We start from the raw sequence: 12,240 nt of genomic DNA on the forward strand, positions 1-12,240 counted from the left end.
AATTGAGAAGCCAGTTCCCCTTCCCATGTTGAATTCCCACAAGACACCAGAGCCTGTGTGCAGTGTCAGGTCTGGGCCCACCACTCACTGAACGTGTGCAGCCCCCCAGCCAAGGATCTCCTCCTTTCCTGCAGAGCAGTCTGCCTGCTGTGAGCCGCAACACTTTGTAGCACATCAGGAATTAACTAAAAGCAAGGATGATTCTTTCAGGAGAGCAATTTACTTTCAAAGGTCTCGTACTGCAGTGAGGGTCAGTCCATTAGACATACCCTGTTTGTTCTCACTTAGTAACCCATCATCCCCTCAATCTGCATTTGTTGCAAACACCTAGAATTTCAGAAGTTTTATTAACTAGAACTTTGACAAACCCTTCCTTGGTAATTTGTAGGCAAGCAACACGTTTTTGAAATGGTGCGTACCCTCTTGCATATATATATTTATTACAGTAGAGTAATAAAATGCTAGTTTAATAGAAATCAAACCTCTAGATTATGATATAGATAGGTCTTTTCCTATAGATAGGAACTATGGACCTTTATTAATGCAAGTATGAAAGACCATAATTTGCCCTAGCTTTCCTCAAAGAGTTTTGGAGGGAGGGTGGTGTAGGGCCTACCAAGTTGCTGTTTTGTGTGCTTATCCAAATAAAGTACTAAATAAAACCCGTTGTTATTTTGGTAGAAGTAACACTGCAATTGACAATCAATGACAGACTTGAGAAGTTTTATGCCTTGCTCAGCTGAATCAGTGCGGATGTTTGTGGTATTATTATGTCCTTTTTTTTTTTAACAGAAAAACTCCTTGCAAGGCAAAAAACTTAATACAACTGTAGCAGAAGTTAAAGCTGGAAAAGTACCACGGATTTGCCACTGACTTTTGTTTTGATGAAGAATATTTTATGTTCAGAACTCAGAACTCCTTACTTCTAATGTGGCTTGAGACATACTTTCTGCTTCAGGGGAAACTATTTCAATCAATCCCACAGCTAGAAGGGCCTCACTCTAAATTCCCCTGTTAAAATAATGTCAAAGTATTATTAGCTAAAGTCTTTTTACAACTGGATTAAGAGCACCCTGTTCTCAATCCATGTTCTCAAGTTCGACTTAATTTATTTACAGATGGTTATCTAACAATGCTAAAAAAAAACCAAATCAAAGGCTCCTCTTTTCCCCATACAATACTTTACTTCTCAAAAAGTGCTGTTTCCTTTTTTATATGGAAATAAAAGATTTTTAAAGACTTAATAAATAAAAGACTGTTAACAATAAATAATCATATTGGACAAACCTCAGAATACAAAATAAATTTGGATACTATACAAATGTTTGGAAAATGCAAACATACTCCACAGGGAATATGTGACAATTGGAGCTTCAGCTGGAAACAAAATGTTGCAGATTATTAGAAATATCTATTTTCACTGCAACAGAGCACTCACACAAGTCCAGTTCAGTCCAATCAGTAGGAAATTTAGATTGATAGGATAAATTGATAGTAGATAGATTGGGCAATCTGTATCCTTAATCTATCCAACAAATTTAACACAACAAAATGGGGTTCACACAATTCAGAGGGCTGAATTAAGACACCTCCAGAGACCTGCTCCAGTAGATTAGTTTTAATTTTAGGAGAGTTAATAAAATTTTGGAAGAGTTTCTAAAACAAGAGCAAGGGACTACTTTTGTGAAACACCCAGCTGCCTCTGCCTCCTCAGTGCCCAACAATGCCATAAACCAAATATAATCACCAGGTTTGAGACGTAGACCCTGAGAGTGCAGGTCAGGAGAAAGCAGACACCTGCTAAGGATCCATCCCTTCCTAATGAGATGCTGAAATATTTCTGTTTGGATTGCCCCCTGCAGTGTTCAATACCAGCTGTATTCGACATTGCAGGGAATTGAAGATACAATCGATTGAGATAGGTTTGGGGAAGTGACTGCATTAAGTATTACCTGCTACTGCTCTGTCTGCCCAGGATGGCTCCTCCCATGGCTGCAGTTACCTCCTAGAAACATAATTATCAATTCATTAATTTCCTTAACTCTACCATCTAGAGCAGATATACAGATATGCAACAGCACACAACTAACACTCCTGCCAAGCTTGCAAATCAACCTCTCAGTCATGGTTACTAACACTTCCCTTGTCTCCTAAGCATTGTGTGGATTATAGCACACTGAATAGAAAAACAATATAGCAAATCTGAAATTCCAGAGTTTGGGTATGGAAATGATAAGTGAAGATTTTGGAGACAAACCCCAGATTTTTGTCCTGAATTCTTCTTAAAGGGAAGCAGAAATTCTTAGAAATTTCTTTAATTAGACCAGATTTCCATTTAGTAATGCAAGAATCAAATAATCAGCAGCTTTATTCTTAAGCCATACATGTACATAAAAGTGCCTGTAATACCTTCAAGATTATTAAAGTCACAAGTGAATTTGTAAAAATCTGACATTATAATGATTACAGTAGTACTATTAATTACCTCTGTTATCATCAGCATTGAACTTCAGACCCTACATGGTGCATTTGAATGACTGAGCTTTCAGTCATTTCTTGCTGAGAGTCTAGATGGACAAAAAAAGTGATTTCCTCACTAAAGGGAATGCCAGTTTTGAGACACCCAGTTCCACCTCATCTCCCATATGGATGGAAACATGGATATTTAAGGGAATAAAAACCAAACAGAAACTGATCTATATAAAATGCATCAGCACTACAATAGCCATTTCTTTTATTTTGCACAAAACAATGACATTTTCTTTCTATCTTCTCGGCCATATCTGTACAATGTAATAGGAAAGATAATTTACTTGGGTGATAATGTTTTGATTCTGGTTTATGTAACAACTTTAGATGAAAATTTAAGCACATCCTCACAATTCTGTAAAGTTAACATCGGTGTGGAAGAGTTATATGACAATTTTTATCTTACATATTGGTTTTAGGCTTTATAGTACCAGGAAAAAGAAAGGGGAAAATTATTTGTACATGCCTGGAATATTAAAGACATTTAGAAGTCTGAACATTGCTTGCAATACGTTCATTCAAATTCAAGCGTTTTACAATTCTGACTATAGAACAACAAAATTTATATCAACTTTCCATAAGGATGGTGTACTTAGGGTTGTACTAAGGAAAAAAGAAATCTTAATATGCTTGGTTTGTAGTATTCTCAGGAAGCAATTAATGCTAATAGACCAGCAGGCTGGAAGTAGGAACATTATAAATTCCATCCTGGGCTCCAGATTGCAGAGGCAAATTTTGAATTGACTTGTACTTTTTACAGTGATTTTTCTTAAAACTGAGATATCCAAAACAGTCAGTTTAAATGCAATCAACATGATCAGTATAATCAGGACAAACTTATGCCCTTCACTGGGAAATATCTGTTGATAAACAAGAGAGGATTTCTGGGAAAGAGCAGAAGGATTTTGGCCTGGTTTTTCTCTGTATCTTTTACCTCAATTGGAACATGAGTTGTAATGACCACAGTAGTCCATCACATATTTATAAATAGTGCGTATAGCTCCATTACTACATACATTACTCCATTAATACACTTTCCTTCCAAACTTGGATGTATTATTCAGTTTATCATGGCCTTACACCCTCTATCATGGTGAGCTAAGCAGTCTCTGCCACTGCAATGATGCGGCTTTCATACCCAAAACCGAGATGCCCAAAGACACTTTCTTTTGGAGCAGGAGTGTATAGACAAGTACCAGCCACAGTGCTAAAACTCTGTGATCATAAAATACAATTGTCAGCAGCAGTTGCTAAGTGACAGCGATTCCTTTGTGATACAAATAATGTCCTAAAAAATTTACAGTGCCTCTTTAGTGCTTTATTTTTTACCTTGAAAGAGATGATCTTACTAACAGTGGCATGCCAAGGGCTAAGGACTTGTATCTGAATTGTAGACTGCAGTGCCATGTAATGATGCTGCTGGGTTAGGCTTAAACTTGCTGGGGATATGGTAATGGATCTGGCATTTGGGGGAGCTCCTGGGTTCTCAACTGTGCAGGGAAGCATTAGTCAAACAAGGGAGAGGTCTAGAAGGCATTTTTGTATCCCTTCAACAAATAGTTGGAAGCAAGTCTGCCACATGAAAATCTCTAATGACAATGACATCCTTTAATGAGGATAAAATTATTAGCAAAGGCAAAAATGAGAATGCACTTTGAAAGATTAACACTATGAAGGGAAATAAAAAATGTTTTAGAAAGCCTCAGTTTTGCTTACATGCTTTAAGCAAGGGCATTTGCTGCCCTACAGCCTCACAGGTCATGTGCTCGTATTTTTTCCGCAAAATTATCAGTCATTTTATATTCCCTAGTGCCAACTTGTTATTTTCTGTGATACTCTCCAGCCCATCAAAAAATCTTATTGTTAGAGCTGCATGAGAAGATCAAATTACTTTCTAAAGGTGAGGAATAGCAACAGTCTTTGGCGAGATGCAATGATTTTTAAGCCAAAGGTGAGATCATGCCTGCATGAGTTCACAATGGAGAGATTAGCTTTACAACACAAAAAATGGATTTTAGAATTTTTTAAGTGCCACAAAACCTGCATTTGAGACTTACTTTACATCTTCATTACATCACTTGGACACTAAAGGAAACCTGGGCAAAATTCTGAGAAACCGACTGCACTTCCAGTTAATAACGACAGGAACCAGTCCAAGGACAAACATCTAAATCATGTTGCAGCAGATTACACAGGGAGATTCTTTGGTGTCTGAGGTGTGCACACACACCCTGAGAGCTATGGCACATTCCCCTCTTCCCTATCCTCATTTCTGCCACTCTGTGGATGCTCACACACACACGAAGAGCTGTGGCCCATTCCCCTCTTCCCTGCTCTCCTTTCTGCCCCTCCATGGATACTCACACAGAGTCACTGCCATGCCCCTGATGCTCCCCACCCCATGTGCCCTCATGGCTGCTGTGGCCCTTTCTCCCTCCCTGTTCTTGAGCTTTGGAGGTACAAAAGGAGAGTCAGCCTGAGGAGACTCTCCTTCACATGTATCACTGGGACACAAATCCCTGAGGGCTGATCAGTGAGTGAGGAGGAGAACTCAGGACTCTGATGTACAGACTGAGAGTAATTCTGACCTACACCTGCTGCCTTTCTCCCCAAGCCCTTACACACCTCATACAGCTGTACTGAGAGTACCCATATAGCTCCAAAAGCTACATACAGCATTTATTTTGTATTTCAGTACTTTTCTCGCTATTTTAGAGAGCATAATCCACATGAGCAACTTGGAGCTAAGACTATGAAAAGCCCTCTCCAACAGGAATAACATTTTCTCTCTCAATGGCAGCCCTGTGAAGGCCAGACCATAGTGAGATCTCTGTGTCAGGTGTCTCCACCACATATCAAATCCTTGTGTCCCATATCTTTTTACACCACATGAAAAAACATGGATTTAAAAAATCATGAGCCCATCATGATGATTTCACGTTAATGATCTTTATTAAGTCACTTTCTGCCATTGTCCCTTTCCGGAATGACACTGATATTTTTGTGAGAATATGTGAATTAATATTATGCACATGAGGCTGACTCATCAATCTTAGAAGCAATGTGAGTGGCTGTGGGGAAGGCAAGAGAGTTATCTTTGCCCAAAAATAAGGTAAACAGGAAAAAAAAAATCTATAGATGCAGTTCCTGAAGCTTTCCAGAAGACTGAATGCCACAAGTCTCCTGAGGAGCGTTTCCATTTTCTTCTTAGTGAACTGCTTTTTTAATTATGAAACAAAGCTTTAGTCTTATTTTTACACCAGAAGTATTTCAAAGAAGCAAAAAAAAAAAAAAAAGATGTCCCTGTGGATAGTGGTGAGACTCCCATAGGCAAGCCAGGCTAATGAGCACTGACCTTGGCTTTCCACCCATGCCAGTGACAGGATGACCTGCAAGGGTCCCCCCAGACCTGGAGGAAAGACTGAATTTGCTGGCATACACCAGTCTTGACTTGGGTGGAGGTGGGGGAGTACACAAAACAAAACCTTTTGTTTCAGAGAAAAATAATTCAAGGTAATACTTAATTTTTTAAAAATATTTTTTGGAGAAAAATATTCAGAGTTGTTAATTTTCTCAAACCCCATTTCATTTGGATTTATTATGGTTATTCACAGTTAGAGTTAAGAACACATATGTACTCTTAAGTAGGTGATAACCTTCAAGTTACGGAAATAAAAACATGCCTGCAGAGAACATCTAAATAGTCATGATACGGAATTTTAGATTTCAGGTTTGGGTCTGTCCAGAAATCCCTCAACATTCCTTTTACAACCACATGTTTCCTTTTTTTAAAAATTGTCAAAACCAAAAGGAGCTGAAAAATCTCCTTATCCACTTCAATGGAAATATTATGAAAATCAAGTTGCTTCTGTCCTGGCATTCTTTCTAATAACAATGTAAGCTGATTCATCTTTAAGGCTAAAGTATTATTCCTGGGAAGTTTCATCTAGTATGTTCAGGAAGAAAAAAGTAAAAACTGAGACCTAAGATCCAATATTTTTTGCATAAAAAGCAAGAAGTAATAGTGATGAAACCATGTTGGCTGAAAGATATGAAAAGAAATGAGAATATTTTTTACTATAAAATCTTTATTTCAGCAGTGATGAAGCATTTTGAGGAACTGATATCCATAATCAGCCACAACATATAAGCACTGAAGCTTCAGCTGACCTGATTCTGGGAACTCAACACACAGCACAGGGAATTATCCAGACTGGTGCCCATTTTTCTCTTTTGCACAGATATATGAGGTGGTTTGGCTGAGTAATAGGTAGGAAGGATGTCTTCTTCTAAAAATGGAAATTTCAAAATAATTATTTCCACTTAATAATGCAGGCAGGCAGAGCACTACACAGAGCAGAAAGCTGGTGGCTACTTTCAAAAGCTCTTGGTCTGCTGATCATTACTATTTTCAGAGGACAAAGTGTCCCTGTACAGTAATACCCAGCAATGACCCCCAGTGCTTTTGAAAATGTAAGGTGGGTGGCAATTATAGTAATGTCCTGAATTGTCTCTATTTTGTAGCTATATGACATAGTAAAGACAAAACTTGTAAGAACAGATAACATCCCTTATAGTATTACTTAGTATAACTGAAAAATACAGGTGAATTTTCAGTCAATACAGAAAAAACAGTATTACAGAAAAGTAAATTAGGAGTAATCACCAATTCCCCAGAAATATTTTTTCAGACATAGTCTTAAAAATAAACTGTAGGAATTAGAGTTTTTCGAGTGATTCTTCAGAAATTGAAGAAATTTCTCATCATTATTTGTGACTGATATGCCCCACAGAATTCCATCTGTCATCTTTTACCAACTACCAAGAATGTGAACATTACTGATATAAGCCTCTGTTCTTCTCAGCCACATCTGTTGCAGTTTGCATATGAAGTAATATTTTTTAAGATTAGACTTTAATGGTGATATTCAACATTATTCCATCAGAAATGAAAACAAAGGGATAAAATATATTTTAAATAATGTATTATATTTCATTAGATTAAAAACTCTGTTTTACTTCAAGCAATATGTTCTGTTCATAATAAATATCAAAAATTTATTTCATCTCTTTCAGTTGGTTGGATATTCAGAATGTGTAAGGAGCAGGAAAGGGACAGGGTATTTGTTGTTTTTTTTCATTAAAAAAGAAAATTACCAGATTTATTGCACAAAAGAAATATTACAGCAAACTAATAAATACAGCCTTGTGTTTCTGCTAAATACTAAAACTTGTATTTTATTTCTTTGGTAACTTAATAGATTAAATGGAAACAATATTGTGGTATGCTACCAAGTAGAAAATTTCAGTGAAAAATAGCATTTCCACTGAAAACAGGAAGAGATTTCCCAGTGTAATGAATGTGGCAAAGTAACCTACTCAGCTACAGGGGAGACACTGACAGATTTCTCAGAGTCACTTTTCTTTCTGGACCACAAGTCCAGTGAAACTATTTTCTTATTCAGTACCTGCCTGCATGTACTGTAGTTTATGCTTACTCCCCAGTCAGATTTCATTTCCAAGAGTTCAATATGTTTTTAAGGTACTTAGTCAAAAGGCAAAGATATGTGTTGTGAAATTAAGGCACTTGGAACTGGCTGTGGGCCTGGCCTTTTGAATACATCATGTATGTATTAAGAGCTTTCACTGTAATTCAGGGTAAATAACAGTGTCAGAAAGAATGAGATGGAATCAGCCACAGTGGGCATAAACTCTAGAAATAGCTTCAGCTTATTCATTACTCTTTCATATCACATCCCAATCCAGATATACTTCCATTTAGCTTTGGTCAGAGCAGCATTTTTTCACATTCTTGATGGAATCTGGTTTATTACACCACTTGACCTCTCTTCCTTCTCAGGAGATGCTTAATTCTTGACATAAGGATGGAAATGCTTACCCACTTGGGGCACACAAAACTGACTTCTAATACAAAATGTGATTTATAAAATGAGAACCCTGGTTTAACGGGAGATTTTAGGGGCAGGGAGGTAAGCAGGTGAAGTTTGGATGTGGCAAAGCTATTAAAGCAGTGTCAGCAACAGCATGCCCCACAAAAAAACCCTGACAGATTGAAAGACTGTATGCTGATTGTAATCTTTCATGAATGTATTCAGAAGTTCTTCTGCTGAAAATTCACTATAAAATACATTTAAGCAGCATGTTTTATATGCAATTCTGAATGCTTTTCTAATTTAGGGCATTTTCTCCCCAGTTTCCTAAGATGATATTTAATTATGTGAAATGTTTCCCATTTATTTACTAAAAGCTCATAGCTGCAGTGGGATGGTGGGATTAGCTGCTGCTCCCAATCCAATTGTTCATTCAACTCACTGAGAGCCAGATGCTGCCTGTCACTCACACAGGAGTGGGATGGAGGGTGGAGATGTGAGCAGAGAAAGAAGGGCTGCCCAGTCAAACTTGCTTTGTAGGAAACAAGAAACTTAAACAGAGGAAGAAAGTATTTAATTCTGCTCCCCAAACTCTCGGGTCAATGAAACAGGTGGTAGTTGAGGAGAGGCCAGATCACCATGGCTGAGCAGCAGCAGGCAAATCAAAAGCTTTGAGAAGAAAGCTGGGCAAGGTGACCCCTTACCGATCTCTTCCATCATGAATGATCCTTCTGTTCAACACTCCTCTCTCTTTTCCTGGGAGGGCTCAGTTACAAACTGCCTTTTTTTGTTTGTTTGTTTGTTTGTTTGTTTTTTTCTCTCACGAAGACACACCAAGTGCTGCAATACACAACAATGTGGGAACAACACCTGCTCCTCTCTCCAGCAGATGTGGCTGCAGACATAATTTGCACTGTGTGTTTATCTCACTCTTTCAGTTACGGGGGTGTCCAAGGGATGTCAAGTAGGTAAGCAACCTCCAACACCTACTACTGGCACCCTGTGGTTGCTTGTGTCCTGTCACTGCTTTTGCTTTGTAGCCACTGTAGACACTCTATTTAAAATATTCCTTTCCCTTGTAAGAAAATAATGCTTGGATCTGGAAAAAAAAACCCTAAGGAAAGCATGTTCATTTAATTTGCGCTTCCTTGCACAAGTACACTGGAAGATCAATTTCACCTTTAATTTTAGTGATCTTCTGACTGGTTCCTGCACATCCTACATGCACAGAACACATAGAGAGAATGTTTTCACCACTGTGGAACCTGTAGCAAGCTGACAGCGCACATACAAACTACTGACACTTCAATAAAAGTATTAGTTTGTAAAACAGACAGGATAAAGAGAAAAAGAGCTGCCCTTAACAACAATTTGCCCGAGCAGAAACATGCACAATTGGAATTAATTAAAAATTAATGATCAGGTCATTTTGATGCCTGTGATCCATTACCTGACCTCACATGTCTTACGTGTCCTGTAGCCAAAGCTTTAGGTCTTCAGGTTGCTGCTAGTATTTACAAGGAGCAAATATTAGTGTCTGTGCAGTAGATCACTGAAAGCATGGTGTGCCTCCAGGGCTGGGTGTGTGAAGCACTCAGGCAGGGCAGGCGCTGACACCACGTCCCATGATTAAGAGGCAGGAAAGAGAAGTCATTTACCATGTAGGCACATTTAAGGCTCGCTTACTGTCAGCCTTAAGCCTCGAATGATTTTATAAAGCTATCCTCTTTGCTAAAAGTATTTTTACTTTTGGGATTAAAGGAGCACTATCTCCTTTACATTACATTCTTACAGCTTCAAGTTGTCGTTCATGTGTCTTTAAATGTGTTCAGCCTCTCGCAATAGAGATGCTTGTACACTTGTCCACGTCCTGATCTATCCAACATCCAAGTACCACTCAACCCAGCCCAGGATGGGCTCAACACTCCTGTCACAGCTACACTGGGCTCACCTGTGGGTTCTGTTACACAAAACTCTCGCCCCTGAGAGAGCTGCTCCTACCCAGAGATTCCAAGACGATCTGGAGCCTATGGACACAATTAATGCATTGAAATTTGGATTTGCAATTTTGTGCAAGGGGAAAACATTGCCTTTAATTGCTCCCAGTGTGTCTGGCTAAAGAATGATTATCTCTTTTCTTCCTGTTGGGCATTTGTTTTAGCTGAAGATGGTGAAAGTCATTACAGCAGTTAATTGTTAAACAGAGACAGGCATAGGCCCTGCACTGGGATGAGCTGCGCACAATGTTTAGCACTCCCTGCACTGCATCAGGAACACAGTAGAAAGAAACTGGGGAAAAAATTCCATCAGTAGTGAAAAAAGAGATTACAAAGTCAATGAAACCAGAAAATCTGGGGCTTGAAAGAAAAGACATAAGACAATATGAAGGCACCTCTGTATCCAATGGCCTATCTTGTAGCCAAGCTCAAAATTGCATGAGGAAAGAAAGGTAGTGTTCTCGAGGGTTATTATTTTCAACACAATACAAAAGAAAGTCACAAGTGATGCTTAGAGCCCTTAGAATTATTCTCAGCTTTAGAAACCAGAGTCGGAATCCATAGGATGAACTGTCTGAACTTTTAAAAAATCAAACATAAAATAAAAACATAATTTCTTCTCTTATAAATGAAAAAATAAAAATGTCATTGGAAATGTCCTCATTATGCTCAAAGAAAACTTTCCCCAAAATCTCTTATCCTAAATAAACTGAGTATTATTATCATTATTATTGGGGAATTATTAAAAACAAAAATAAAATCAAATCATAAGCTTAAATCTGTAAGACGTGTATATTGCACACTCCTGGTATCTTTATTTTTTATGAACATTATATATGCTGTTTGTTATTTCATTTCTTCAAGTTAATTAACTGACTAAATCCCTCCGTGCTTTGGTCAGACTACATAAAATACTAACGAACTGGAGCTTCATAAAGAGAACTGGATGAATCACCAATTCAGCCTTACTTACTCCAATATAGATGAATTTTGGCCATACACATAAAAAGTGACTATTTCAGAGAGACAGACAAACTTCAGTGATAGAAGCCTGCTATGAATATATATACTTTTTCTTTTAACTGTTTCTTGATTATTCTGTATTAATTTTATTAATGTATATGGAAAAAAAACTAGTGACCATTTGTCAGTTAGTTTCTCAGTAACTGTAACAAAAAGGAAGAGAATGCTGTAAACAAATTGCACCTAAACCCAAGCTTCTCTGCAGTTTGAGGGTGGTGTGTAGCAGAGAAGCCTGGATCATAAAGAAGGACTGAAACCACAACACTTATTAGACAATTTGCAATAATTCAGTGATGAGACTGAATTTCCCAAAGTTTTAGAAGAGCATGTCACAAGCAAGAACTGTTAATAAAGAAGCACACAACCTTTTACACCTGTTTGTTGTCCCACCTCCCTCATCTGAATAATGTCAGAGATTTCAAACTCCAGTGTTGTGGGTTGTTTGAACTGTTTCCTTGTTCCAGTGTAGACATCAAGAAGAGAAAATCACAATATACCTTTCCAGCCAACACTTCAATTTGGGTCACAGTCAGAAACTTCACAAAGCGTTTGTGTCTTTGCACCATAAAACCCCATTATAAGGGCTCCCAGGTCATCCACATGCTTTTAAAAATCCCTCAGGTGAAATCTTAGTAACTCTGTTATTGACTGCAATGTGAACAGGATTCTACACCTTGTTTTACGGCGTCAGTTTTATCTTTTCTGTTTTCATCCATACCTTGACTGAAAAATGTCAATATTCCCCAAATTCTGACAGCTTCTTACTGACACTTCTATTGAATCTAAAGCTTTTTGAGTCT

General features: G+C 38.0%; 1 long non-coding RNA gene across 1 annotated transcript in view; it reads right to left on the minus strand.

The window, feature by feature from the left end:
- The window catches only part of LOC136292953 (uncharacterized), a 257,476-nt gene that overhangs the window by 2,372 nt on the left and 242,864 nt on the right, over positions 1 to 12,240 (minus strand). Inside the window, exon 5 of the long non-coding RNA XR_010722017.1 lies at positions 1,953 to 2,005. This is a non-coding gene — a long non-coding RNA (uncharacterized lncRNA). The remainder of the gene's footprint in view (positions 1 to 1,952; positions 2,006 to 12,240) is intronic.

The sequence above is a fragment of the Chamaea fasciata genome, unplaced genomic scaffold (genome assembly GCF_029207755.1).
Source record: "Chamaea fasciata isolate MVZ Bird 193981 ecotype frontalis unplaced genomic scaffold, bChaFas1.0.hap1 SCAF_8, whole genome shotgun sequence".
Classification (NCBI taxonomy): Eukaryota; Metazoa; Chordata; class Aves; order Passeriformes; family Sylviidae; genus Chamaea; species Chamaea fasciata.